This window comes from Schistocerca piceifrons, chromosome 1, assembly GCF_021461385.2.
Source record: "Schistocerca piceifrons isolate TAMUIC-IGC-003096 chromosome 1, iqSchPice1.1, whole genome shotgun sequence".
NCBI lineage: Eukaryota > Metazoa > Arthropoda > Insecta > Orthoptera > Acrididae > Schistocerca > Schistocerca piceifrons.
The window spans coordinates 117,108,637-117,127,210 of NC_060138.1; positions in this window are offsets into that span (position 1 = coordinate 117,108,637).

The window sequence follows — 18,574 nt, forward strand, 5'->3', positions numbered from 1 at the left end:
TGTCGTTGAGAAAAATGTCACAAGTTGCTATCATCAGAAAAATAATAGCGGAAAGGATACATTAGTACTCGTATGCAAAGCACAAGGCTGGCATGACGAAAAGAGTGTTCACGTAAGTTTTTAGACAAAGCCTTTCCCAACAGTAGCCTGTTTGCCTTTTTTCCCAGGATATTTATCGGTAACTCTGTCAATTTTTCAGGAATAACCAAACAAAAAAATTAGAACGTGTGTCTGCTTTGGTCATCTGCTAGACTTTACTTTTGAATTTTGAGGTTTTCAGAGTATACAAGTCTATATCATGCTTTGTGATGTACCAATAGTTAGTTACTTAGTGTCAACTTCCATGTATCATTTGCACGATAGATCGTAAGATATGGAACTGGTCTTTACATAATGACATCTGTGGTGTCACCGCCAGACACCACACTTGCTAGGTGGTAGTTTAAATCGGCCGCGGTCCATGTAGTACATGTCGGACCCGTGTGTCGCCACTGTGATCGCAGACCTAGCGCCACCACCAAGGCAGGTCTCGTGACACGAGAGTGGACTCGGCCCCCAGTTGTACGAGAACCAAGCTACCGCCCAGTTGTACGAGAACCAAGCTACCGCCCAGTTGTACGCGAACCTAGCTATCGCCCAGTTGTACGAAGCCTTTCTCTCTCATTAGCCGAGAGACAGAATAGCCATCAGAAGTTAATGGCTACGAACTAGCAAGGAGCCATTTGTATCAGTGCCTATAGCTTACGAGTATTCAAGAGAGATGTATTCCAAGGAATAAATAAAAGTTAAGTAAAAAGCATCTACATACTTTTCTTCGTATTCATTTATAAGTTCTCATGTTCCAGACTTCACGCCCGTCTGCTGTATGCCGTGCACTATCGGCTACCGCGTAGTCAAGCTTTCTTTTTCAGCAATCCACATCACGGTGTCGGTCCAGCTACCGACACTACAATTATTGGCGACGAGGGAAAAGGACCTTTTTCTGATTGCTTACATTTATTTCTGATTGCTTACATTTAATTGTGTCATGGCTTCGCCACAATCTCCAGATGTACTGTCCGAATTTTATCGCTTGCAGAATCAGCAGACGCAGGCGTTACTGGATGCCCTTGGACAGCTCGTCCAGGGTCAACGTGCGCTGCACACCGATGCGGCCGCCGCCGCTTCTTCGCTACCGCTGCCACTGAACGCTGTTGCACCTCCCTTTCGACCATACGTGGCAGCCGATGAGACCTGGCAAGAGTGGTCTCGTCAGTTCGCCTTTCACATGGCTGCCTACAGAATTCAAGGTAATGAGCGGCAGCCGTTTTTGCTTTCTTGTGTCGGTGTGTCCACATACCGTGTGATAGTGAAATTGTTTCCCCGACGAGACGTAGCAACTCTGTCCTACGAGGAAATTTTGTCTGTATTAGATGCCTATTTCAAAGAAACAGTTAATGTGGTTGCAAAACGATATACGTTCTTTCGTACAAAACGTACGGCCGGTCAAACTAATAGGGAGTGGGTAGCAACATTGCAAGGACTTACTAGGGACTGTGCTTTTGAATGTGACTGTGGTCTTTCTTATTCAGATACAATGGTGCGTGATGCAATTGCACAGAACGTTTCTGATGTTCGTATACGGGAGCAAATTTTGAAACTAGTTAATCCCTCCCTTCAACAAGTGATAGACATATTGGATAGACAGGACACACTTGACTGTGCTCAGGAATCTTTTGAAACTTCGCCAGCTGTGTGTAACATTAACCGGCCCGCTGGACGCGCTGTGCGGCCCGGTAAACGGGCCTCGCGCACGGACGCACAGCGACCGCCGCGTGCTAAGCCAGGTGTGCCGCGCCAGCCCACAAATGTAGTGAAATCATGCCCGCGGTGTGCTACTAGACATTCGCGTGAACATTGCCCGTCACGCCAAGCTATTTGCTTTTTCTGCAATAAGAAAGGACATGTTCAAAGTGTTTGCCAGAAAAAGCTCAGATCAGACAATCACAATCATTCCAGGCCCTTTGCTTCGCGCCGGAATCGAACCAAGGACACTCAGGCTCGTGGACCTTCGCCTATGGACATTCATGTCGTTAATTCCACTTCGTCCAGTGACACTTTCTCTAACAGTGACTGTGATCGTCCCACAAAAACTGTGTGTCGACGTCGCCGGAAATCACGTCAATTAGCAAGTGATTCTGTACCAGTGTCTGTTCCAATTGCACAAAACAGTCGCTCTTGTCGTCAGCAGGACAATACACTTTTTGTGGACTTAGACTTTGACGGCCAAGTGATACCATTCCAGCTCGATACCGGAGCTGCAGTTTCATTGCTCAATCACGACACGTACAAACAACTGGGCAAACCTCCGTTGCGTTCCGCAAATGTTCAGCTAACTACATATTCCGGACAGAAAATTCCTGTGTTAGGACAGTGCAGCCTTCTTGCAACATACAAGGGACAAACAAAACTTGTGTCATTTTACGTTCTTCGTTCTTCTTCTGCAGTGAACTTGTTTGGTCTAGATTTATTTAAGTTGTTTAACATGTCTATTGTAAATCAGGTCCTATCAGTGAATCAGACTGTGCCTACAGACAGTGTTTCTCGGCTGTGTGACGAATTTGCAGACATTTTTGCACCGGGCTTAGGTTGCGCTAACAACTATGAAGCACATTTAGAACTGAAGGTAAATGCGCAACCGACAATTTTCAGAGCGCGCAATGTTCCCCACGCATTGCGTGATGAGGTCGCAAGAACATTGAACAATGTCGAATCACAAGATGTGAGTGAATGTGCGCAATGCCTCTTTCATTTCAGCTCCGCTTCATCGCTTACGCCGTACAGGTGTTCCGTTTCTCTGGACGACGGAATGCGAACGCGCCTTTCGCCAGTGGAAATCGGCGTTGCTTTCTAATACTTGCCTCACGCCTTTCGATCCCCGGAAACCCCTTTTGTTGATGGTCGATGCATCGGATTTCGGGATCGGTGCTGTGCTTGCGCACAAAGTTGGCTCCCATGATCGCCCTATTGCCTTTGCGTCCAAATTGCTCTCGTCTGCGCAAAGAAATTATTCACAGATAGAGAAAGAAGCTTTGGCTCTCGTGTTTGGTGTTACTAAGTTCCATGATTTCTTGTATGGTCGTCACTTTACCATCATCACAGACCACAAACCTTTGACATCGCTTTTTCATCCGACCAAGCCTGTACCTCCACGTACAGCGCAGAAATTCATTCGCTGGTCTATTTTCCTCTCGCAGTACCGCTACGATATCTTGTATCGGTCCACTGCTAAGCACGGAAACGCCGATGCGTTGTCCCGTTTGCCTGTTGCTGAGGATAAAGCATTCGATTCTTCCGAACTTGCTTGCATGTTCATTGATTCGGAAACCGATGAAGTGGTCGAATCGTTTCCGATTGATTTTCGTCGTGTCGCTACAGCCACAGCTGCTGACCCTGTCCTTGCTACTGTTTTACGTTTTGTTGCTACGCAATGGCCTTTGTCAAAGTCTCGGATCGAGGATCCGTTGGTTCGCCGATTTTTTGCTCACAAGGAGAGACTTTTTGTTCGACGTGGTGTTTTGTTGTTGCGTTCTGATAATGATCAGTCCAGAGTCGTGGTCCCACGTTCGTTACAGTCCTCTGTTTTACGGCTTCTTCACCAAGGACATTGGGGTATAGTGCGAACGAAACAACTTGCTCGTCAGCACTGTACTTGGTTCGGAATCGATGCTGCGATTACGAATATGTGTTCTTCGTGCCCGGCGTGTGCCGAACAACAGTCCGCACCGCCGCGGAAAGTTTTTGCGTGGCCAAAAGCCACTTCCCCTTGGCAACGCTTGCACATTGATTTTGCTGGTCCATTCTGGAATGCTCGATGGTTGGTTCTGGTCGACGCCTTCAGTAATTTTCCTTTTGTTGTCCGGATGTCTTCCACGACGTCCTCCGCCACCATCCAAGCGTTGTCTGCTATCTTTTGCATTGAAGGTCTTCCGCAGACTATTGTTTCCGACAATGGCCCACAATTCATGTCCGCAGAATTCCAGTCTTTCTGCCAGGCCAATGGTATTCAACATCTGACAACCGCGCCGTTTTCGCCTCAGTCCAACGGTGCCGCTGAACGATTGGTCCGGACTTTCAAGTCACAGATGTTGAAATTGAAAGAGTCGCATTCTCGGGAGGACGCATTGTTGCTCTTTTTGTCTTCGTATCGCTCTCAGCCCCGAGATGGGCGCTCGCCGGCTGAGTTGCTCCACGGTCGTCCTCATCGCACCTTGATGTCTTTGCTGCATCCGCCGCATCAGGTTCCTGTGCAGCGGCAGACTCCTGCTTTTGCTCCAGGCGACGTTGTATTTTATCGCAACTATCGAGGTTCACGGCGTTGGCTCGCGGGGCGCATTCTTCGCTGCCTCGGCCGCGCGATGTATTTGGTTTTGGGGGCCTCTGGTGAGGTGCGTCGGCATCTCAATCAGCTGCGCCTCTGTCGTCGCTCGGGTTCTGCCGCTCCCCGTCTGCTTTCAGCGACGGTGCCGTCCGGTCAGCGCCCTGGGGACCCATCTACTGGCTCGCCTCATCCCCAGGTGTTACCGACGATGCCTTCCATTTTGCCCGATGGCGACGCGCCGCCGCCGCCGCCGCAGCAGCAGCAGCAGCCGCCGCCGCCGCCGCTTGTTCTCCCGCCGCGCCGACCGCATTCGACGCTTCGTTGCAGCCGCCAGGCGCCTCCCAGGGTCACGCGCCGCCGATCGCTTCCCGTGACCAGCTGTCCGCCGCCATGGAACTCCCGCCCGCTCCGGACCACGTGACGTCATCGCGCGTCGGCTCCCCCGACGCAATGGAGGTCGACACTTCGGCCCCTCATGTTTCTTTACGGGCGCATACACCGCATGTTGACGTGCACCCTGGACTAGTTTTGCAGGCGTTTCCTAGCTCCCCTCGGACCGGATGGCCGGGTGCGGGTGGCACAGCCTCGCCTGTTGTTAGGCTCCCCACCTCATCGCATACGTCAACATGTGGTCCTCCCCACGGCGGGCGGAAGCCTTATTACACGACCGTTCGCCGATTTGCGGGGGAGGAATGTGGTGTCACCGCCAGACACCACACTTGCTAGGTGGTAGTTTAAATCGGCCGCGGTCCATGTAGTACATGTCGGACCCGCGTGTCGCCACTGTGATCGCAGACCTAGCGCCACCACCAAGGCAGGTCTCGTGACACGAGAGTGGACTCGGCCCCCAGTTGTACGAGAACCAAGCTACCGCCCAGTTGTACGAGAACCAAGCTACCGCCCAGTTGTACGCGAACCTAGCTATCGCCCAGTTGTACGAAGCCTTTCTCTCTCATTAGCCGAGAGACAGAATAGCCATCAGAAGTTAATGGCTACGAACTAGCAAGGAGCCATTTGTATCAGTGCCTATAGCTTACGAGTATTCAAGAGAGATGTATTCCAAGGAATAAATAAAAGTTAAGTAAAAAGCATCTACATACTTTTCTTCGTATTCATTTATAAGTTCTCATGTTCCAGACTTCACGCCCGTCTGCTGTATGCCGTGCACTATCGGCTACCGCGTAGTCAAGCTTTCTTTTTCAGCAATCCACATCACGGTGTCGGTCCAGCTACCGACACTACAACATCAATTTTCTTGTAACTGTGCCTCCATGCTGATCATTTATTAGTTTTTACGTTTTTTCATTCAAGACAGACAGACGTAAGTCAGTAATCCGTATCCACCACTATTTACACATTACATTAATAGATAATCTTCTGCGGAATAGGAGGAGTTACCAAAGAGAAACGTTTTCAGTTTAGTTCCAAATTTTACTTTCTGTGTGTCAGGCATTTTATATCAGTTGGTAAGTGATCAAACTTTTGGTTACAGCTTTGTTAACCTCTGTTTGTGCTACAGAAAACCTTAATGTGGCGGAACGAATGTCATTTATTTCTTCTCCTATTGTAATTATGTACGCCATTGTTCCTGTTGAAGTGCAGTGGACTATTCACAACAAACTTCATGAGGGAATATCTATACTGTGAAATGGGTAAATTGCTAGTCACACGCCGAGCACAAGACCGGCACATCGAAAAGAGTGTTCACCTAAGTTTTCAGCGAAAGCCTTCTTCAGAAAGGAAGCACAACAAAGATAGACTTTCGTACAATCATACACACGAAACCCACGCACACATCACTGCTGTCTACGGCTATTCTAGCCGGAACCTTTTTTTAAAGGGCAAGGAAATGTGTACAATGAGTACTAATTATCTGCGAGAGGAATTTAGGGCATCAGATGCTGCCCCAACAATCAGCGCTGTTACGTAACCTTTGTTGTGAGGGGACGAGAAGGTCATACAGTGTGGCTCGAATGTCAGAGCGTTTGCGACTTGTAAGGTAATTAAAACGCAGGAAAAAAGAGACAGAGTGGACAATGAATTAAGTAAGGCAAATCTAATGTGAAGTGACAGAAATAAAACCACTACAATAAAAATAAGTAAACAGTGCAACAACAATTCATGCATACAAAAAATGTTGCTTGAATTGATCCACTAACGAATGAAATGTGATTCTGTTAAACTTTAGATTACGGTCGGATCGATTAGTACGCCCATAAACGTGAGCTGATATTTCTGGTGAAACAACTACGTCTGCACACGATCAAAACACCCAACGCTATCGAAACTGGGCACTGGCACGTCAGAGTGACGTCAGGGGGAAGTATCATGGCGGTGAACTGTGGGGGAATGAATGAGGTGAAACTAATGTTTGGGCTAGTTAAGATAGCGGATATCAGTCTCATGTTTATGACGTTATTACACGTCGTTTCTTTTTTTGCCTACTTGGTCATACCTATTAAAAATTTAGAACAAATTTTCAGGATTATCGAATTGGGTTAGGAACCTGTATGGCTCTAGGAGAATTTTTTACTCCCTTTTAAGAAGTTTTATAAACAATAATAAGCGTAAGAGATACACAGTGCTCTGAAGGCTTTGAGAAATGTTATTAGTCATTCTTGCACTAAAAAATTAAGACCTTCTTGGTTGCTGAAGAAATTTTGAGAAATCGAGCAATTTTTGAAATCTCATATAAAACTTTATTACCATGCTCTGTTTTCTCAAATGGAACTCTTGCACTGGAGTAGGTTTATTTTTGTATCGTATTTCACGGCCCTACGCTTATTGTACCAAATAACCAGTACCAAAAATAAAGGTTCGAATTTTTCCTACAGTATTCAACTTACACGTAAGTTTATATTTGTAAACATTTCAGTTATAGTAGTTCTGTGGCTATATCTTGCATCATTTCTGTAGCAGCTTTGAGAATTAATTTCTGATAGTGACGAATAACATATACACACGTAAAATGAAACACCTATTCAGACATCTACTGAAATGTTATGACAGCTAATTAGCTAACCTTGCGGCACGATGTAGCCGACATTCCTGTCAGTTGGCAATACCCACAGTTTCAGTTATACACATATACTAAATTGATGTGTTTTTCTATCCGGTCTGGCGAATTCGGTACCAAGGTTTTTTTTTTTTTTTACATAAAGGCCTGTTTCACACGTATGCGGTTCCATTCGGTTCGGTTCGATTCCTTTTCAGTTGCAACCAGAAACGAATGAAACCCTTCCACACATACACGATCATCACACGTTTCATATTATGTTTTATTTTTTCTTCCGTACGCAGGCTCAGTAGTGATCATGGAGAGAAGTCAAATTGTTTCCATGTTGTTTCTCTATAGAAGAATAAAAAACAAAGGATGAGTGCTAGAATTCATTGAGAACACCCTATCGTCACGTTACGGCAGCAATTTGGAGCATTTTACACCATTTTCCCGAAGCGGGTAGAGCACGAAGACAAATTTTTTAATTACTTCAGGATGTCAGTGAAATCATTTGATGAATTACATTTGAAACTGAAGGATCGTCTTCAACGCCAAGATATATTTATGAGGGAATGTATTTGTAGTGTTGGCAGTTAGCCAACACTACGCAGACTAATTGAGAGAGGAGGCCGAAATGCACGCGCTAAACTCACGCAGGCTGGCGTGAGGTCTGAAACAGGATACGGAATGAATGCTATAAAGAAAAGTACGTTGCTGCTGGAATACTTAACTTTAATCCATTTGTATACATCGTTCTTGACGGTACTTATAAAGAATATAACTGTTAATGGCGCCTTCCTAGGTCGTAGCCATTTACTTAGCTGAAGGCTATTCTAACTATCTTCTCTGCAAATGAGCGAGGCTTCGTCAGTGTTGCATCGCTAGCTAAGTCGTCCGTACAACTGGGGCGAGTGCTAGTAAGTCTCTCGAGACCTGCCGTGTGGTGGCGCTCGGTCTGCTATCACTGACAGTGGCGACACGCGGGTCCGACATGTACTAATGGACCGCGGCCGATTTAAAGCTACCACCTAGCAAGTGCGGTGTCTGGCGGTAACACCACAGTATTCAACCGATTCAAATGCTGGCTGAAACTTCGAGGTAAGACAGTATAATTAACACAATTTTGAAAGAGTTTTTTTTTTTAATTTAGATTTTAATTTAAAACTGAAATAGCACAAGTTTACAAATAATAGGTCAGAGTAAATACAAGGAAAAGCGAAGTTAAGTGATGTTTTACAAATTGTGAAACGCCTGTCTTGAGTTGTCATCGGAAGATAACTGTGACAGTTCAGACCAAGGTTGTGTGAGTTCTCGTATAACTGAACAGCGGACACTTATGAATGAGGCGGCTTTAGGTACACTGACCCAAATGTGATGCGTATTTGGCTGGCTCTGTACTGATTAGGGACCATCGGTGGGGTAGCAGGTGAGGAGACCATCGGTGGAGTGCCAGATGAAGAGGTATGTGGAGTACCAGATGTAGACGGAAGATGGTGCCTGATTTTCTTTAGTGCTTTCGGCATCTCCATTTGAAAATCAAGTGTGTTAGATTCATCGTACTAAACAAGGGAAGGGAGTAATCTTCTAAGAAACGAAAGGCGGCGATTTAGTATTTCCTTCAGGGCTGCGATCAGTTCTAGTTCAAAAGAATCCCTTTTCCGTGTTTTTTTTTTTTTTTTTTTTTTTTTTTTTTTTTTTTTTTTTTAAGGCAGTTTGTTTGAAAGACGAGTCAGGTTTTCCAGCTGCTGCAGCATAACGTTGTACGCTTGGAACTGACTATAGGATTTTCATCATTTTCAGCAGTTGCATCCGCAACACCACCATCATTATCATCGATATTTTGTGAGAGAGTGTCTTCTGTTTCTCTTTCTTTAAATATTTGGTCCAGGAACTGCAACTGAGATGCATAAGTGTAGGTTTTTTGCTTTTGGCACACCTGCTCCCGATTTCTCCTTAGTTTTGCAAATTGATTTTCGACACGAGTCTCTCACTTGCGTCCACTTTGTCAGAACGTGTCTACCTGGAAAAAAATTTATTAATAACAAGACCTGTCAATCTCTCGTTCGTGTTTTTTTTTAACAACTTGCGTTACAATATTTTAAATAATTTTAATCAAGTGGTTTTTATGTTCTGTTGTAGGTATTTGGCAAGTGGGTGCACTATCTCAGATTTGCGTTACACCAATGTCGTCGCGATTTCGACTATAAGCAATATCGTCAGAGAGGTGCGTTGTGCAATCTGGACGTTATTACGTTTGGAAAGCCTTTCTGCTCCAGATAAGAAAAAATTGGAATCGGTTACCCAAAAATTTTAAACGATCGCTAATTCCCCGAACTGCTTGGGCGCCGTTGACGGGAAACATATGGAGGATCGTCAACCCTCTCAACTCGATGGATATAAAATACACTCCTGGAAATTGAAATAAGAACACCGTGAATTCATTGTCCCAGGAAGGTGAAACTTTATTGACACATTCCTGGGGTCAGATACATCACATGATCACACTGACAGAACCACAGGCACATACACACAGGCAACAGAGCATGCACAATGTCGGCACTAGTACAGTGTATATCCACCTTTCTCAACAATGCAGGCTGCTATTCTCCAGTGGAGACGATCGTAGAGATGCTGGATGTAGTCCTGTGGAACGGCTTGCCATGCCATTTCCACCTGGCGCCTCAGTTGGACCAGCGTTCGTGCTGGACGTGCAGACCGCGTGAGACGACGCTTCATCCAGTCCCAAACATGCTCAATGGGGGACAGATCCGGAGATCTTGCTGGCCAGGGTAGTTGACTTACACCTTCTAGAGCACGTTGGGTGGCACGGGATACATGCGGACGTGCATTGTCCTGTTGGAACAGCAAGTTCCCTTGCCGGTCTAGGAATGGTAGAACGATGGGTTCGATGACGGTTTGGATGTACCGTGCACTATTCAGTGTCCCCTCGACGATCACCAGTAGTGTACGGCCAGTGTAGGAGATCGCTCCCCACACCATGATGCCGGGTGTTGGCCCTGTGTGCCTCGGTCGTATGCAGTCCTGATTGTGGCGCTCACCTGCACGGCGCCAAACACGCATACGACCATCATTGGCACCAAGGCAGAAGCGACTCTCATCGCTGAAGACGACACGTCTCCATTCGTCCCTCCATTCACGCCTGTCGCGACACCACTGGAGGCGGGCTGCACGATGTTGGGGCGTGAGCGGAAGACGGCCTAACGGTGTGCGGGACCGTAGCCCAGCTTCATGGAGACGGTTGCGAATGGTCCTCGCCGATACCCCAGGAGCAACAGTGTCCCTAATTTGCTGGGAAGTGGCGGTGCGGTCCCCTACGGCACTGCGTAGGATCCTACGGTCTTGGCGTGCATCCGTGCGTCGCTGCGGTCCGGTCCCAGGTCGACGGGCACGTGCACCTTCCGCCGACCACTGGCGACAACATCGATGTACTGTGGAGACCTCACGCCCCACGTGTTGAGCAATTCGGCGGTACGTCCACCCGGCCTCCCGCATGCCCACTATACGCCCTCGCTCAAAGTCCGTCAACTGCACATACGGTTCACGTCCACGCTGTCGCGGCATGCTACCAGTGTTAAAGACTGCGATGGAGCTCCGTATGCCACGGCAAACTGGCTGACACTGACGGCGGCGGTGCACAAATGCTGCGCAGCTAGCGCCATTCGACGGCCAACACCGCGGTTCCTGGTGTGTCCGCTGTGCCGTGCGTGTGATCATTGCTTGTACAGCCCTCTCGCAGTGTCCGGAGCAAGTATGGTGGGTCTGACACGCCGGTGTCAATGTGTTCTTTTTTCCATTTCCAGGAGTGTATAAAGGATATTCGTCCATAGCTCTGATGGCGATAGCTGATAACGAATATCGATATTTTTTTGCGCTAATTTTGGAGCGTACGGGAAGGACGGTGACTAACATGTTTCAAAACTGTACACTGTGGCGATCTATTATTAACGGCACCATAGACCTACCTAGGGACGAGTGTCTTCCAGCCACACAGAACCCCAAAATGCCTCACTACCTCATTGGAGATGATTTTCTAATACCTAGTTTACATTAATACTTACGACAAGAATGATGTACTGTATTAAAATTTCATATGTATTTTAAATAAATGTCATTGGTTATTTTCTTAATTTTCGAATCATTTCGTTTTAAATGTCCTCAAACTCGCCGTGAGTTCACCCGCTACCCTAATGTGCTACATCTCTTATTCGACAAAAATGAATTCTTCAGTACTTACCCAATTCCATTTTTAGTGACGTCAGATACATCAAACTCATTAAAAATTTCAACAAAAACGTCTTTCCATGCATCCTGCGTCTTAAATTTATCCTTATATCTTCACAAGTTTTATACCACATCACTGGTTTAGATTGCACTGCAGAAATCAGCCAATCCAAATCAACATCTGGTAAATCACTCGTTTCATCAGGAAAATTGCGGCAACAACTGTAAAAAATGATGATAACAGATAATTAATAATTAAAGACATACACTCGCTATCAGGTTAACACTCAAAGTGAACCGTGCGTTTGTGAACGCCTTTACTGCTTTCTGTTCCTTGAACATGAGTTGTGACCTTACAGAAGCCTGATGAAACTTACTATGGTCCAGGGAGTATCAGCTGCTATACTGTTTCTTATACGTACCGAATACGTTTATCGGTAGACACCGAAAATGTACCGACCACTACGGCATCGCGTGCCCGTGAAACAGTTCTAAGGGATAATCGCTGCTTTCTGACTGCGAGAGGAAAGCTATGCGATCTGTGGCGCGTAGCGTTTCTCTCTGGATTTTGCTCATGGACAGATAACATGCTGCAGAAGTCTGGTACACGCTTTTGGTAGATGTGTTAGTGAATTATCGGCTGAGGTTAGTTCGGTGTACTGTCACAGTCAGCCATCTTGATAATTTTTGAAGTCTGGAAGTAACAATCTGCTAAAGTTGATAAATAGATAAATGCAAGATCACATATTGTATAGTAGGAACATACGAAAATACAGCATTCCTTAGTTGTGAGTAGGTAAATTTGGTTCCAATACCTAGTAATGCTGCATATAAGAACTCCTGTCGGTCAGCAGAAAAGACCCACGGACGATTACCGCCAATGCATGGACGAATTCCGATCGATCCATCACGAATATTCTAACATATTTCTGAATTGAAGCCTACGACGAAATGACCAGCGAGGGCACAGTCTTAACACAAACAGTAACGAAACGGCAAAAAGTGCAATCTTTTGACAGCGGAAACCATGCTACCGCTGTAAGTGGCTGACAAATGGTTCAAATGGCTCTGAGCACTATGGGACTTAACAGCTATGGTCATCAAACCCCTAGAACTTAGAACTACTTAAACCTAACTAACCTAAGGACAACACACAACACCCAGTCATCACAAGTGGCTAACATGTAACACAAGAAACAAACTGAGAACTTGCTATTTTTAAATACTGCTACTTCATATTTCCTAGTCACTAAACGTGTTGGTGAAGTTTTCAATATGATTAGGAAAACATAATTAAAGTAACATCCCAACTCCTGTTAATATCAAGCACAGACCGTTTGCAGCGTTACTCCCCTGGACAGAAGTCGGCATGGTGACTGTTGTGTTCTATCCCGATGCAATTTTTGTGTTTCGTCGTCAATGTGAAGGTCCAAGGGTTACAGTAAATATGCACTTGTGCCTCAGAAACTTCTACTGGAGTCCAAGGAATGGGTCCAAACACAGGCCGTTTGAAGCGATCCTCACGCGGACAGTCGTCGATACGGTGGCTGTTGTATTCAATCCCGATGCAATTTATTTGTTTCATCGTCACTGAGAAGGTCAAAGGTTACTGTAAACCTGCAGTGGTGCATCGGAAAGTACTACTCCACTGCAAGGAAAGATTTCAAGCACAGACCGTTTGCAGTGTTTCTCCATGGAAACAAGACGACATGGTGCCAGTTTTATTGAATACCGATGCAATTTCTGAAACTCATCGTCAATATGGTGTTTCAAGAGTTACAGTAAACGTGCAGTGGTACATCGGAAACTACTACTGGACTCCCAGCAAACATTCAAAACACAGCCCGTTTGAAGCGTTACTGCCCGGGACAGAACTCGGCATGGAGACTGTTATATTCTATCCCGATGGAATTTTTGTGTTTCGTCGTCAATGTGAAGGTCCATTGGTTACAGCAAATCTGCACTTGTCCCACGGAAACTTCTACTGTAGTCCAAAGAATGGTTCCAAACACAGACCGTTTGAAGTGATCCTCGCGCGGACAGTCGTCGGTACGGCGGCTGTTGTATTCAATCCCGATGCGATTTCTTTGTTTCATTGTCACTGAGAAGGTCAAAGGGTTACTGTAAACCTGCAGTGGTGCATTGGAAAGTACTACTGCACTGCAAGGAAAGATTTCAAGCACAGACCGTTTGAAGCGTCACTCCCCGGGACAGAAGTCGGCATGGTTGCTGTTGTATTCTATCCTGATCAATTTTTGTCTTTCGTCGTCAATGTGAAGTTCCAAGGGTTACAGTAAATCTGCACTTGTGCCTCAGAAACTTCTACTGGAGTCCAAGGAATGGGTCCAAACACAGGCCGTTTGAAGCGTTATCCACCCGGACAGTCGTCGGTACGGTGGCTGTTGTATTCAATTCCGATGCAATTTATGTGTTTCATCGTCACTGAGAAGGTCAAAGGCTACTGTAAACCTGCAGCGGTGCATCGGAAAGTACTACTGCACTGCAAGGAAAGATTTCAAGCACAGACCGTTTGCAGTGTTACTCCCCTGGAAACAAGGCGACATGGTGACAGTTTTATTGAATACCGATGCAATTTCTGTAACTCATCGTTAATATGGAGGTACAAGAGTTACAGTAAACTTGCAGTGGTACATCGGAAACTACTACTGGAGTCCCAGCAAACATTCCAAGCACACACTGTTTGAAGCGTTACTCCCCTGGACAGAAGTCGGTATGGCGACTGTTGTATTCTATCCCGATGCAAGTTTTATGTTTCGTCGTCAATGTGAAGGTCCAAGGGTTACAGTAAATTTTCACTTGAGCCTCGGAAACATCTACTGGAGTCCAAGGAATGGTTCCTAACACAGACCGTATGAAGCATTCCTCGCCTGGACAGTCGTCGGTACGATGGTTTTTGTATTCAATCCCGATGCAATTTCTTTGTTTCATCGTCACTGAGAAGGTCAAAGGCTACTGTAAACCTGCAGTGGTGCATCGGAATGTACTACTGCACTGCAAGGAAAGATTTCAAGCACAGACCGTTTGAAGCGTCACTCCCCGGGACAGAAGTCGGCATGGTTGCTGTTGTATTCTATCCTGATCAATTTTTGTCTTTCGTCGTCAATGGGAAGTTCCAAGGGTTACAGTAAACCTGCACTTGTGCCTCAGAAACTTCTACTGGAGTCCAAGGAATGGGTCCAAACACAGGCCGTTTGAAGCGTTATCCACCCGGACAGTCGTCGGTACGGTGGCTGTTGTATTCAATCCCGATGCAATTTGTTTGTTTCATCGTCACTGAGAAGGTCAAAGGCTACTGTAAACCTGCAGCGGTGCATCGGAAAGTACTACTCCACTGCAAGGAAAGATTTCAAGCACAGACCGTTTGCAGTGTTACTCCCTGGAAACAAGACGACATGGTGCCAGTTTTATTGAATACCGATGCAATTTCTGTAACTCATCGTCAATATGGAGGTACAAGAGTTACAGTAAACTTGCAGTGGTACATCCGAAACTACTACTGGACTCCCAGCAAATATTCCAAGAACAGACCGTTTGAAGCGTTACTCCCGTGGACAGAAGTAGGCATGGTAACTGTTGTATTCCATCCCGTTGCAATTTTTGTGTTTCGTCGTCAATGTGAAGGTCCAAGGGATACAGCAAACCTGCACTTGTGCCTCGGAAACTTCTACTGGAGTCCAAGGAATAGTTCCCAACACAGACCGTTTGAAGCGATCCTCGCCCGGTCAGTCGTCGGTACGATGGTTTTTGTATTCAATCCCGATGCAATTACTTTGTTTCATCGTCACCGAGAAGGTCAAAGGTAACTGTAAACCTGCAGTGGTGCATCGGAAAGTTCTACTGCACTGCAAGGAAAGATTTCAAGCACAGACCGTTTGAAGCGTCACTCCCCGGGACAGAAGTCGGCATGGTGGCTGTTGTATTCTGACCCGATCAATTTTTGTCTTTCGTCGTCAATGTGAAGTTCCAAGGGTTACAGTAAATCTGCACTTGTGCCGCAGAAACTTCTACTGGAGTCCAAGGAATGGGTCCAAACACAGGCCGTTTGAAGCGTTATCCACCCGGACAGTCGTTGGTGCGGTGGCGGTTGTATTCAATCCCGATGCAATTTCTTTGTTTCATCGTCACTGAGAAGGTCAAAGGGATACTGAAAACCTGCAGCGGTGCATCGGAAAGTACTACTGCACTGCAAGGAAAGATTTCAAGCACAGACCGTTTGCAGTGTTACTCCCCTGGGAACAAGGCGACATGGTGCCAGTTTTATTGAATACCGATGCAATTTCTGTAACTCATCGTTAATATGGAGGTACAAGAGTTACAGTAAATTTGCAGTGGTACATCGGAAACTACAACTGGACTCCCAGCATACATTCCAAGCACAGACCATTAGAAGCGTTTCTCCCGTGGACAGAAGTCGGCATGGTGACTGTTGTATTATATCCCGATGCAATTTTTGTGTTTCGTCGTCAATGTGATAGTCAAAGTGTTACAGTAAACCTGCAGTGGTGCACCGGAAACTGCTAGTGGACTGCCTTGAAATGTTCCAAGCACAGACCGTTTGAAGCATTACTCCCCTCGGCAGAAGACGGCATGTTGCGTGTTGCGCCCTCTCGTACACAAAATCTCTACCCAAGAATCCAATCGCAGTCCATCTGTAAAAAAATTTGTAGAAAATTACCTAGGCAGTGTTTCATTATCCCAGCGATAGAAGAGGTCTCACAGATTCCCAATTGGGTTTTATTCCGGTGAGACTCTTTGGCCAGGAGAAGACAAAAATTATCTTGGTGCTCCTAGAACCGTGCACGTGTACTGTGAGCTGTGTAAGACCTTGCATTGTCCTGATTTGTAGAGGCCTTCGCGCCGAGGAAAAGCAAATTGCATGTAGGGATGAATGTGGTCACCAAGGTCATAAGCGTACTTCTGTTGATCCGTCGTGCCTCCCAGAACGAAGAGATGAGCCAGGGAATGCTACGAAAACACTCCCCAAACCATAACGCTCGCTCTCCCGGACTGCACCCTGCCGACGATTGTTGCAGCTTTCCGACACTTCAGGCCACACATGCCAACCGTCATCTGTCCGGTGGATTATAAGAAGTGACTCATCTCAAAAGTCTACCTGCCGTCACTCAGTGGATGTACAGTTACGGTACTGGCGTATAAACTCTAGCCTTCGTCACGTATGAACAGCATTTACTATGTATGAACGCAGAGTCTCGCGGCGATAACATTGAATAAAATGTTCTCGGGTTTCCAACCGCGTCAATTGGTTAAAACCACACTAGCTTTCGGCTAAGCACTCCTTGGCCATTGTCAAGTGTTATGACTGCCAGTGGGCTGTTGGTGCGCCCTTATATACGCTAGCTGCCGGCTGTGACGTCACTGGTGCCCGTGACTTTGCCATATATGGGCTTGTTTTGAGTCGGTGTATTTTCGTTGGAGGCCTGAAGATTGATTTGATCTTGCGTCTTTTCAACAGGCGGCTTTTCTTGCCCGACACAGACCCACAGAATGACAGCAAAGCAAGTTTCTTTTCCTGCTCTTCGTCGGTGGCCTTATTCTGACATTTCCCAGAAATCACTTCTTTCATTTGATGGGTGCTGTAGACGTTATTCCTGAGCCACCTACGCAAGGTTTTGGGAATAACGGCTACAGCACCCATCAAATGAAACAAGTGATTTCTGGGAAATATCAGAATAAGGCCACCGACGAAGAGCAGGAAAAGAAACTTGCTTTGCTGTCATTCTGTGGGTCTGTGTCGGGCAAGAAAAGCCGCCTGTTGAAAAGACACAAGATCAAATCAATCTTCAGGCCTCTAACGAAAATCCATCAATTACTGATACAAGTTAAAGAAGCTGTAGGTCTCAGAACACCTGGAGTCTACGAAATACCTTGTGAGTGTGGCCAGAAGTACATCGGACAAACAGTGCGCACTGTGGAGCAACGCAGGAAAGAACTTGTGAGGTATTATCGCCTACGCTATCCAGAGAAATCTGTGTTAGCTGAGCATGCGTTAGAAAACGGTCACCACATAAAATCTGGCGAAACCTCTTGTAAGTAGGCCTACTAAGGTAAATACATTGTTTGTTCTCTATAAAAATCTTTCATTTGCTAACTATGCCTATCAGTAGTTAGTGCTTTCCGTAGTTTGAATCTTTTATTTAGCTGGCAGTAGTGGCGCTCGCTGTATTGCAGTAGTTCCAGTAACGAAGATTTTTGTGAGGTAAGTGATTTGTGAAAGGTATAGGTTAATGTTAGTCAGGGCCATTCTTTCGTAGGGATTTTTTGAAAGTCAGATTGCGTTGCGCTAAAAATATTGTGTGTCAGGATAAGCACAGTCTTGTATAATTGTTCAAAGGGGACGTTTCACTCTGTCGTGGCTCGCACTAACGGCTTCTGAGATAGTTTCATAAAGGAAGCTATTGAAATAAAAATTACCACAAACACCCTGAATAGAGACAGTGGCTTACAGCTCAGCGCTGCATGGGATCCAGCGATCGCGCGGTTGAAGAGGGCACATCCAACGCCGACCCAAAACATGCCCATATATGGCAATGTCACGAACACCAGTGACGTCACCGCCGGTAGCTAGCGTATATAAGGGCGCACCAACAGCCCACTGGCAGTCATAAAACATGACAATGGCCAAGGAGTGCTTGGCCGTAAGCTCGTGTAGTTTTAACCAATTGATGCAGTTGGAAACCAGAGAACATTTTATTCAGCAGTTAGTATGGTGCACAAACCGGGTGCGGCTGCGGAAGCGGAATCCCATAAACAGCAACCATTGCTGAAAGGTCGTTGAGGACACACTGCTGGTAACTACTTGGTTCATCTGGGCAGACAGTTGCTCAACAGATGCACTTCTATTCGCTCGTACAAATTCCCGCAGCGGTCGTCCACCCCTCTCATCTACGGCGCGTGGTGTATCGCAAGTGGCTCGGCACCAGTTTTAGATAGCG